At 39.1% G+C, this 8,721-nt stretch overlaps 1 pseudogene; it reads left to right on the plus strand.

Annotated features, from left to right (window-relative positions):
* The first annotated feature begins 8,212 nt into the window (after nucleotides 1-8,212).
* On the plus strand, nucleotides 8,213-8,331 carry LOC125999987 (uncharacterized; annotated as a pseudogene).
* The last annotated feature ends 390 nt before the right edge of the window (nucleotides 8,332-8,721 follow it).

Consider the following 8,721-nt stretch of genomic DNA (forward strand, 5'->3'; position numbering starts at 1 on the left):
ACTAATCTACTCGATTTTCTACTTTGCAATCCATGCTTAGTCTTGATAGCCCTAAGTGTTTTCCTCTGTTCTGTTCTTCATCTTTAGCCTTCTCAAGCTTCTCAAAATAAATTAACTGATGCCTCCTTGAATTCATAATCAGTTCATCCAGTTTTAAATTGTTTTAGACACTATCATTTATAATATAATAATTTCTTTCTTTAGTTTTTGTGTTTTTTTTGGGGGGGGGGAGGACACACCTGTTAAAACTCAGTGATTACTCCTGGCTCTCCACTCAGAAATCACTGCTGGCTTGGGGACAATCCATAAAGAACACTGGGGTTTGAACCCAGATCTATCCTGGTTTAGTTGTGTGCAAGGCAAATGTCCTACCACTGTGCTATTGCTCTGGCCCCAAATATTTCATGAATAAAATATTCCAACACCACTTCCTCTGTCAAGGAATGTTCCCCTACCACCATCTAGTTGTTGATAAAATTTAGTTATATAGTGTCAATCATAGAAATGGGAATGATTTTATATCAGTAAACAAGTTTGAATTAAAGCAATAAGCCATGCCTAAAAGGAAAAGATAACTGATTTTGATGTTTCCCAAGTTTCCTAACACTCAGTTGAGTCTAGAATATGGTCCTCAGAATGAAATCAAGTATCTGTCTTAGGTATTTCAACATTTTGCTTATACTAATACTTGGAAAAACTGTACTAAACTAAACACACACATCTTATTATTGAACAAGTCTACACTTCAACAAATCCAAGAAAATTGTGTATCATAAAATATTTATGTATAAAACAATTTTGTGTGTATGTACAAATTATATAGGTAGACTATTTATAGGAGCTTTATTTGTGGTAAAGTAAAAAACTGGAAACAAGCCAAATGCTTAAAAGGAGAATAATTACATTAAAGATTACTTCTATGATGGAATAATACACAATAATAAAATAGAAAGCTAATGATAAGCATAACAATAATGAACACCATATAATATTGAGTTTTACAAATAAGACAGAAAAGAGTATATATGGATGATTATCTTTGTATAAAATTCACAGGGAAGATGGACGACTAAATACTGTTTAATTGGGAGAGGTTATTGTGATTATGATGGTGTAGGAAGTAATAGGAAGAAAGGAACCAGCAATATTCAATACCTTGATATTCATGATAGTTATAGGAAAGGTATAGATAAAGTTGGAGAAATCTTCACTTTCTTTAAAATATTAACATTGTTTTTATTTAAAATTTCTTTGAAAAAATCTTTATTTGAGCAACTTGGTTGCAAATATGTTTGTAGTTAGGTTTCAGTCATAAACACTAAACCCTCCTTCACCAGTGCAAACTTCCAGCCACCAATGCCGTCAATCTTCCTCGTCCCCCAACTCCTGCCTGTCTTCAAGACTGACATTCTATTTCTCTCACTCACTGCCAATTGTCATGATAGTTGTTGGTGTAGTATTTCTCTAACATACCCACCACTAGTTTCTCCAGTCCTCACCTCTATTGTCTCTGGTTATTATTACCATACTGTCCTTTATTTCTCTTAAACCCCACAGACGAGTGACACTATTCTGTGTCTACCCCTCTTTCTCTGAATCATGTCACTCACCATACTAAGTTTCATGTCCATCCATGTAGAAGAAAAATTTCATGACTTAAGTTTTCCTGACAGTGGCATAGTATTCCATTGTGTATACTTACTACAGTTTCTTTAGCCACTCATCTGTTTCTTGGCATCTGGGCTGCTTCCAGATTCTGGTGATATAAATAGAGCTGCAATCAACATAGGTATGCAGAGGGCATTATTGTATTGTGTTTTTTGTGTTCATAGGGTATATCTCTAGGCGAGGCATTGTTGGAACAAATGCGAATTCAATTTCCAGTTTTCTGAGAAATCTCCATATTGTTTTCCAGAAAGTTTGGACTAGACAGCATTTCACCTAGTGGTGAATATGGCTTCCTCTCTTCCCACATCTCCATCAGCACTGACTGGTCTTGTTCTTTGTGGTATGTGCCAGTATCTGTGGCATAAGATGCTACCTCATTGTTGTTTTGATTTGTAACTTCCTAATGATTAGTGATGTGGAGCATTTTTATGTGTCTTTTGTCTATTTGTTTTTCTTCTCTGAGGAAGTTTTCATTCATTTCTTCCCATTTTTGATAGGATTGGATGTTTTTTCTTGTTAAGTTCTATAAGTACCTTGTATAGCCTATATATTAGCCTTTTATCTAATGAGTATTGGGTGAATAGTTTCTCCCTTTCTGTGAAATTTAAAGTGAACTACAAAGACCACAGAAGAAAAAATTTAACACATAGAAATTAATCAGCTCAGAGTGAGTGAGTGAGTAAGAAATGGCTAACTGTGGGGACTGCCAGGTAAAGTGCTGATTGCTTCGCCTGCAGAGTCTCCGTCCTGATGTGCTTCTTCTGAGGAAACTGAGGACCTCAAGGGAGCCCTGTCCTATGCTCTTTGTCTTTTCTAAATCCCTGAAGCTCTACTCAGAGCCATAGAAAGCGAACCCCCAAAAAACTTCATTCTGAAGCTACCCAGTGAGCCAGTGAATGAGTAAGAAATGGCTGACTGTGGGGACTGCCAGGTGAAATGTTGATTGCTTCAACTGCTGAGTCTCTGCCCTGCTGTGCTACTTCTGAGGAAACTGAGGACCTAAAGGGAGCCCTGTCCTATGCTTCTCTGTCTTTTCTGAATCCTTGAAGCTCTCCTCAGAGCCCTGGGAAGAGAACACCCAAAAAAACTGCACTCTGAAGCTACCCAGTGAGCAATTGAGTGAGTATAAAATGGCTGACTGTGGGGACTGCCAGGTAAAGTGCTGATTGCTTCACCTGCGGAGTCTCCTCCGTGCTGTGCTTCTTCTGAGGAAACTTAGGACCTCATGGGAGCCCTGTCCTGTGCTTCTCTGTATTTTCTGAATCCTTGAAGCTGTCCTCAGAGCCCTGGGAAGCGAACCCCCAAAAAACTACATTCTGCAGCTACCCAGTGAGCAAGTGAGTGAGTAAGAAATGGCTGACTTTACAAGCCCAGAAAGGGGAAGCCGCTAAACTTTGCTGGAACTCAGATGCCAGCACCACTATCTGCCTGTCTTCTGTGCTGTGCTCCATATTTGGCCTGATTTCATCCTATGTGTGGCTCATCTGCAGATGGCTTGCCTTCCCTGGAGCCTTCCCTGGAGGTGAATTTACAGGGCCAGAAAGGGAAAGCCGCTGAACTCTGCTGGAACTCAGATGCCAGCACCCCTATCTGCCTGGCTTCTGTGCTGTGCTCCATATTTGGCCTGATTTCATCCTATGTGTGGCTCATCTGCAGATGGCTTGCCTTCCCTGGAGCCTTCCCTGGAGGTGAGTTTACAAGCCCAGAAAGGGAAAGCTGCTGAACTCTGCTGGAACTCAGATGCCAGCACTCCTATCTGCCTGGCTTCTGTGTTGTGCTACATTTTCAGCCTGATTTCATCCGTGTGTGGATCATCTGGGACAGCTCGCCTTCCATGAAGCCTTCCCTGGAGGTGAGTTTACAAGCCCAGAAAGGGTACAGCCAGAGGAGCATGACCGCTCCGCTTCGCTTCCCGGTCGTGCATATCATTTAGCCAATGAATACAACCACAACACATAGAAAAACCCACAATACAAGTGTGACAATGGGGAAACAACTCAGGTCAGTGTCAGACATAAAGAATGATGATGGCAACTCTGATGACTTGAACATGACCAACCAACTAGTCAGTCTCTCAGATAAGGAGTTTAGAGTTGCAATATGGAACATGTTCAAAGAACTCAAAGAAAGTATAGAAGAGAACACTAAAAAGATTCAAGAGAATATGAAGATAGAAATCAGAAAACTCCAAACTGAAATTTCAGGTCAAATAACAGGTCTGAAAAACTCAGTAGATGAATTGAAGAAAAACATGGTTGAGCTTTCCCATGGGTTAACAGAAGCTGAGGATAGAATTAGTACACTGGAAGATGAGATGAATAATAATTCCATACAGCAGAAGAAATTGGAAAAAATCCTTAAAACAAATGATCAAACAATGGAAAAATTACTCAAAGAATGGGAACAGATGAAAATAGAAGTCTATGATAAGCTCAAGAAGAAAAAAACTTAAGGATCATTGGAGTCCCAGAGACCCAGGAAGAAAATCTCCAGAAGAATCAATGGTCAAGAACATCATTAAATAGAAACTACCAGAGCTAATGAATACAAGCAATCTAATCCTGCATGCCCGAAGAGTACCAACTAAAAGAGACCCCAGGAAAAACACCCCAAGACACATCCTAGTCACAATGCGAATCCCACAGAAAGAGACAGAATTCTGAAAGCAGCAAGATCAAAAAGAGAAACTACATTCAAGGGAACATCCTTGAGATTTACTGAAGACCAGAAACACTCAAGGCCAGAAGGCAAGGGTGCGACATAGTGACAAAACTCAATGAAATAAGCTTTTTCCTAGAATACTGCACCCAGCAAAATTCACTTTCAGGTTTGAAGGAACAATACATGGTTTCACAGACAAACAACAGCTCAGAAACTTTACAGACTCAAAACCATTCTTAAAAGAAAATCTGAACAGCCTACTTTAAGACAAGACTGACCAATAAACACACCAAAATTCGATATAAAGATGGCACTACCTCCCAGGACAATTCATTCTCTCAGTGTCAATGGACTAAATGCACCAGTTAAGAGACACAGATTGGATAAATGGATCCAAAAACCTCAATCCAACCTTCTGCTGCCTACAAGAAACGCACCTGAATAGTCAGAACAAACATAGACTCAAAATAAAAGGCTAGAGAAAAATTATCCAAGCAAACAACACCCATAAAAAAGCTGGAGTGGCCATACTAATATCAGATGATGCAAACTTTATACTTAGGAAAGTTGTAAGGGACAAAGATGGACATTTTGTATTAATCAAGGGATATGTTGCAGGAAGAAATCATTCTCCTAAACATACATGCATCGAATGAGGGGCCAGCAAAATATTTAATAAAATTGTTGACAAATCTGAAAAATAATATCAATAAGAACACAATAATTGTGGGAGACCTCAACACGGCATTGTCAATCCTTGACAGGTCAACCAGACTGAAACCCAACAAGAATATACTAGACCTAAAAAGATAAATGGAAGGAAGAGGCCTAGTAGATATATACAGGACACTCCACCCACAGAAGCCCGGATACACATTCTTCTCTAATGTACATTGGAAATTCTCCAGGATAGACTACATGCTAGCACACAAAACATACCTCCATAATCTCAAGAAGATAGAAATTTTGCAGGCTACCTTCGCTGACCACAAGGACAAGAAATTATATGTGAACCACAAAGGGACACAGAAGAAAAATTTTAATACCTGGAAGTTAAACAGCCTAATACTGAATAACCAGTGGGTCAGAGATGAAATCAAAGAGGAAATCAAAACCTTCCTAGAAACAAATGACAATGGAGACACAAACTATCAGAACCTAAGGGACAGAGCAAAAGCAGTAATGAGAGGAAAATTTATAGCTTTGCAAGCATACATCAGGAAAGAAGAAGTAGATCAGGCACTTTTGAAATTCATTTGGAACAATAAACACCCTAAAATACCGAAAGCAATCATTGGGAAAAAGAATATGGGAGGAATTACTTTCCCCAACTTTAAACTGTACTACAAAGCAATAGTTATCAAAAACAGCATGGAATTGGAATAAAGACAGGCCCTCAGATCAGTGGAATAGGCTTGAATATTCAGAGAATGTTCCCCAGACATACAATCACCTAATTTTTGATAAAATCAAGAAATCCTAAATGGAGCAAAGAAAGCCTCTTCAACAAGTGGTATTGGCACAACTGGCTAGCCACTTGCAAATAATTGAACTTAGACCCCCAGCTAACATCATGTTCGAAGGTTAAATCCAAATGAATGAAAGGCCTAGATATCAGACCCGAAACCAGAAGATATATAGAACAACACATAGTAAAACACTCCAGGACATTGAGACTTAAGGCATCTTCAAGAGGAAACTGCACTCTCCAAGCAAGTGAAAGCAGAGATTAACAGATGGGAATATATTAAACGGAGAAGCTTCTGCACCTCAAAAGAATAGTAACCAGGATACAAGAGCCCCCCCCACTGAGTGGGAGAAACTATTCACCCAATACCCATCAGACAAGGGGATAATCTCCAAAATATTCAAGGCACTGACAGAAATTTACAAGAAAAACATATAATCCCATGAAAAAAATGGGGAGAAAAAATGGACAGACACTTTGACAAAGAAGAAATACAAATGGCCAAAAGACACATGAAAAAATGCTCCACATCACTAATCCTCAGGGAAATGCAAATCAAAACAACTATGAGGTACCACCTCACCTCAGAGGTTGGCACACATCACAAAGAATGAGAACAAGTAGTGTTGGTGGGAATGTGGAGAGAAAGGAACTCTTATCCATTGTTGGTGGGAATGCCATCTAGTTCAACCTTTATGGAAAGCAATATGGAGATTCTTCCAAAAACTGGAAATCGAGCTCCTATACGACCCAGCTATACCACTCCTAGGAAAATACCCTAGGAACACAAAAATACAATACGAAAATCCCTTCCTCACACCTATATTCATTGCAGCACTATTTACCATAGCAAGACTCTGGAAACAGCCAAGATACCCTTCAACAGATGAATGGCTAAAGAACCTTTGGTATATATACACAATGGAATATTATGCAGCTGTCAGGAGAGATAAAATTATGAAGTGTTCCCATACATGGATGTACATGGAATCTATTATGCTGAGTGAAATAAGTCAGAGAGAGAGAGAAATATGCAGAATGGTCTCACTCTTTTAATGGGTTTTAAGAAAAATGAAAGATATTCTTGTAATAATAACTTTCAGACACAAAAGAGAAAAGAGCTGGAAGTTTCAGCTCACCTCATGAAGCTCACCACAAACTGGGATGAATTTAGTTAGAGAAATAACTAAGTTTCGAACTATCCTAATAAAGAGAATGTACGAGGGAATTAGAAAGCCTGTCTACAGTACAGGCGGGGGTTGAATGGTGAGGAGGGAGATTTGGGACTTTGGTGATGGGAATGTTGCACTGGTGATGGGTGGTGTTCTTTACATGACTGAAACCCAAACACAATCATGTATGTAATAAATTTGTTTAAATAAAAAAATTAAATAAAGGAGAAATTTTCACTCAAAAAATTACTGAAAAAATAAAGTAATTAAACAGCTCAATACTCTCAATATTAACAACCAGTGGGTCAGATAGAAAAGAAAAAGATTTTTGGAAACAAATAAGAATGAAGACACAAATTATCAGATTTTGTGTGACAAAGCAAAATCAGTACTAAAAGTTAAATTTATAACTTTACAAGGACAAGTCAGGAAGGAAAGGGGGGCTATATAATTACCTTAATGACACAGATCTGCTTTTATCATCCACAACTGAGCGGAAAGTTTCTTGGTACCACAAAAAAGACCTTGAGGTGTGGTAATGAGTATGTAAGGAGCCAGTAGTTGTTCTCGTGACAGTTTGCTTCAAGGGCGTAGAAATCCTGAATCTTGTAGGCCAAAGGAATTCCCTTTCTTACTTCCCCAATACTTACTGTGCCTAAGCAAAAAAGGCGGAAGCACAAAACCTTACCACACCAGCACTCCTTTTTTTCTCTTTTCTTCTTTTTCTTTTATACATTTCCTCTTTTTTCTTTCTTTTTCACTCTTGTGGTTATTATTTGGTAATATTTTGCTGATGGATGCTTCTCATTTTTTGGGTAGTTGTTATATTTTTTGTAAAAACGATTGGATTTTCTTTTCTTTCTTTGTCTTCTTCTAGCAGAACCACACAACTTGAATCATTTTGTTCTGCCTCATGAATTGAGGGGGAAAATATAAATGAATGGTACCAGGACCAAATAGACATATGTACATTAAGTGGAATTAAAAAATGATCTGACTAAAACATCAAACCTAAAATCAACAACAGAATAGATACCATATATACAACAAGTTATACATAGAGGAACAGTTTCACTGGCACTCCTGGGGACAAAGGGGAGATATGGGACACTTGCTGGAAAAGAGCTGGAGGGAGGACAACCCTGTTGGTAGAAATGGCCCTGATTCATTATCATCATGTACCTTAAATACTACTTTGAAAGATTTGTTATTCACTCGTTGGTCATAATAAAATTTATTATTAGTATACAGCCATACCACCCCGAACGTGCTGTATCTCGTCTGATCTCCGAAGCTAAGCACGGTCGGGCCTGGTTAGTACTTGGATGGGAGACCACCTGGGAATACCAGGTGCTATGGGCTTAAAAAATTATTATTAATTAAAAAAAGAATAAAAAGTCATCGAAACTAGGACTGCACACAAGTGATGCCATCACCGTGCTTCAGTCACTGTGATTCCACCATTGCCAGTAAGGTCTGGGAACCAGGGGACAGACAGGAGAGATCCAACCCATCCCTAGGAAAATATGAGAAGGACCCAACCCCAGACCTGCTCAAGCGGCAAGTGATGCCATGACTGTGCCTCATTGGTTCATCCAGTACCAGCATGAGATGAGAACCAGGGGGCATACGGGAGTGATCCAATCTCGGACCATGTGCAAGTGAGGCCATAACTGCTCCTAAGTAACTGCAGTTCCGCCATTACCAGCATGGGCTGGGAACCAGGGGACAGAAGGGAGAGATATAACACAC

The sequence above is a fragment of the Suncus etruscus genome, chromosome X, assembly GCF_024139225.1.
Source record: "Suncus etruscus isolate mSunEtr1 chromosome X, mSunEtr1.pri.cur, whole genome shotgun sequence".
NCBI classification, from domain to species: Eukaryota; Metazoa; Chordata; class Mammalia; order Eulipotyphla; family Soricidae; genus Suncus; species Suncus etruscus.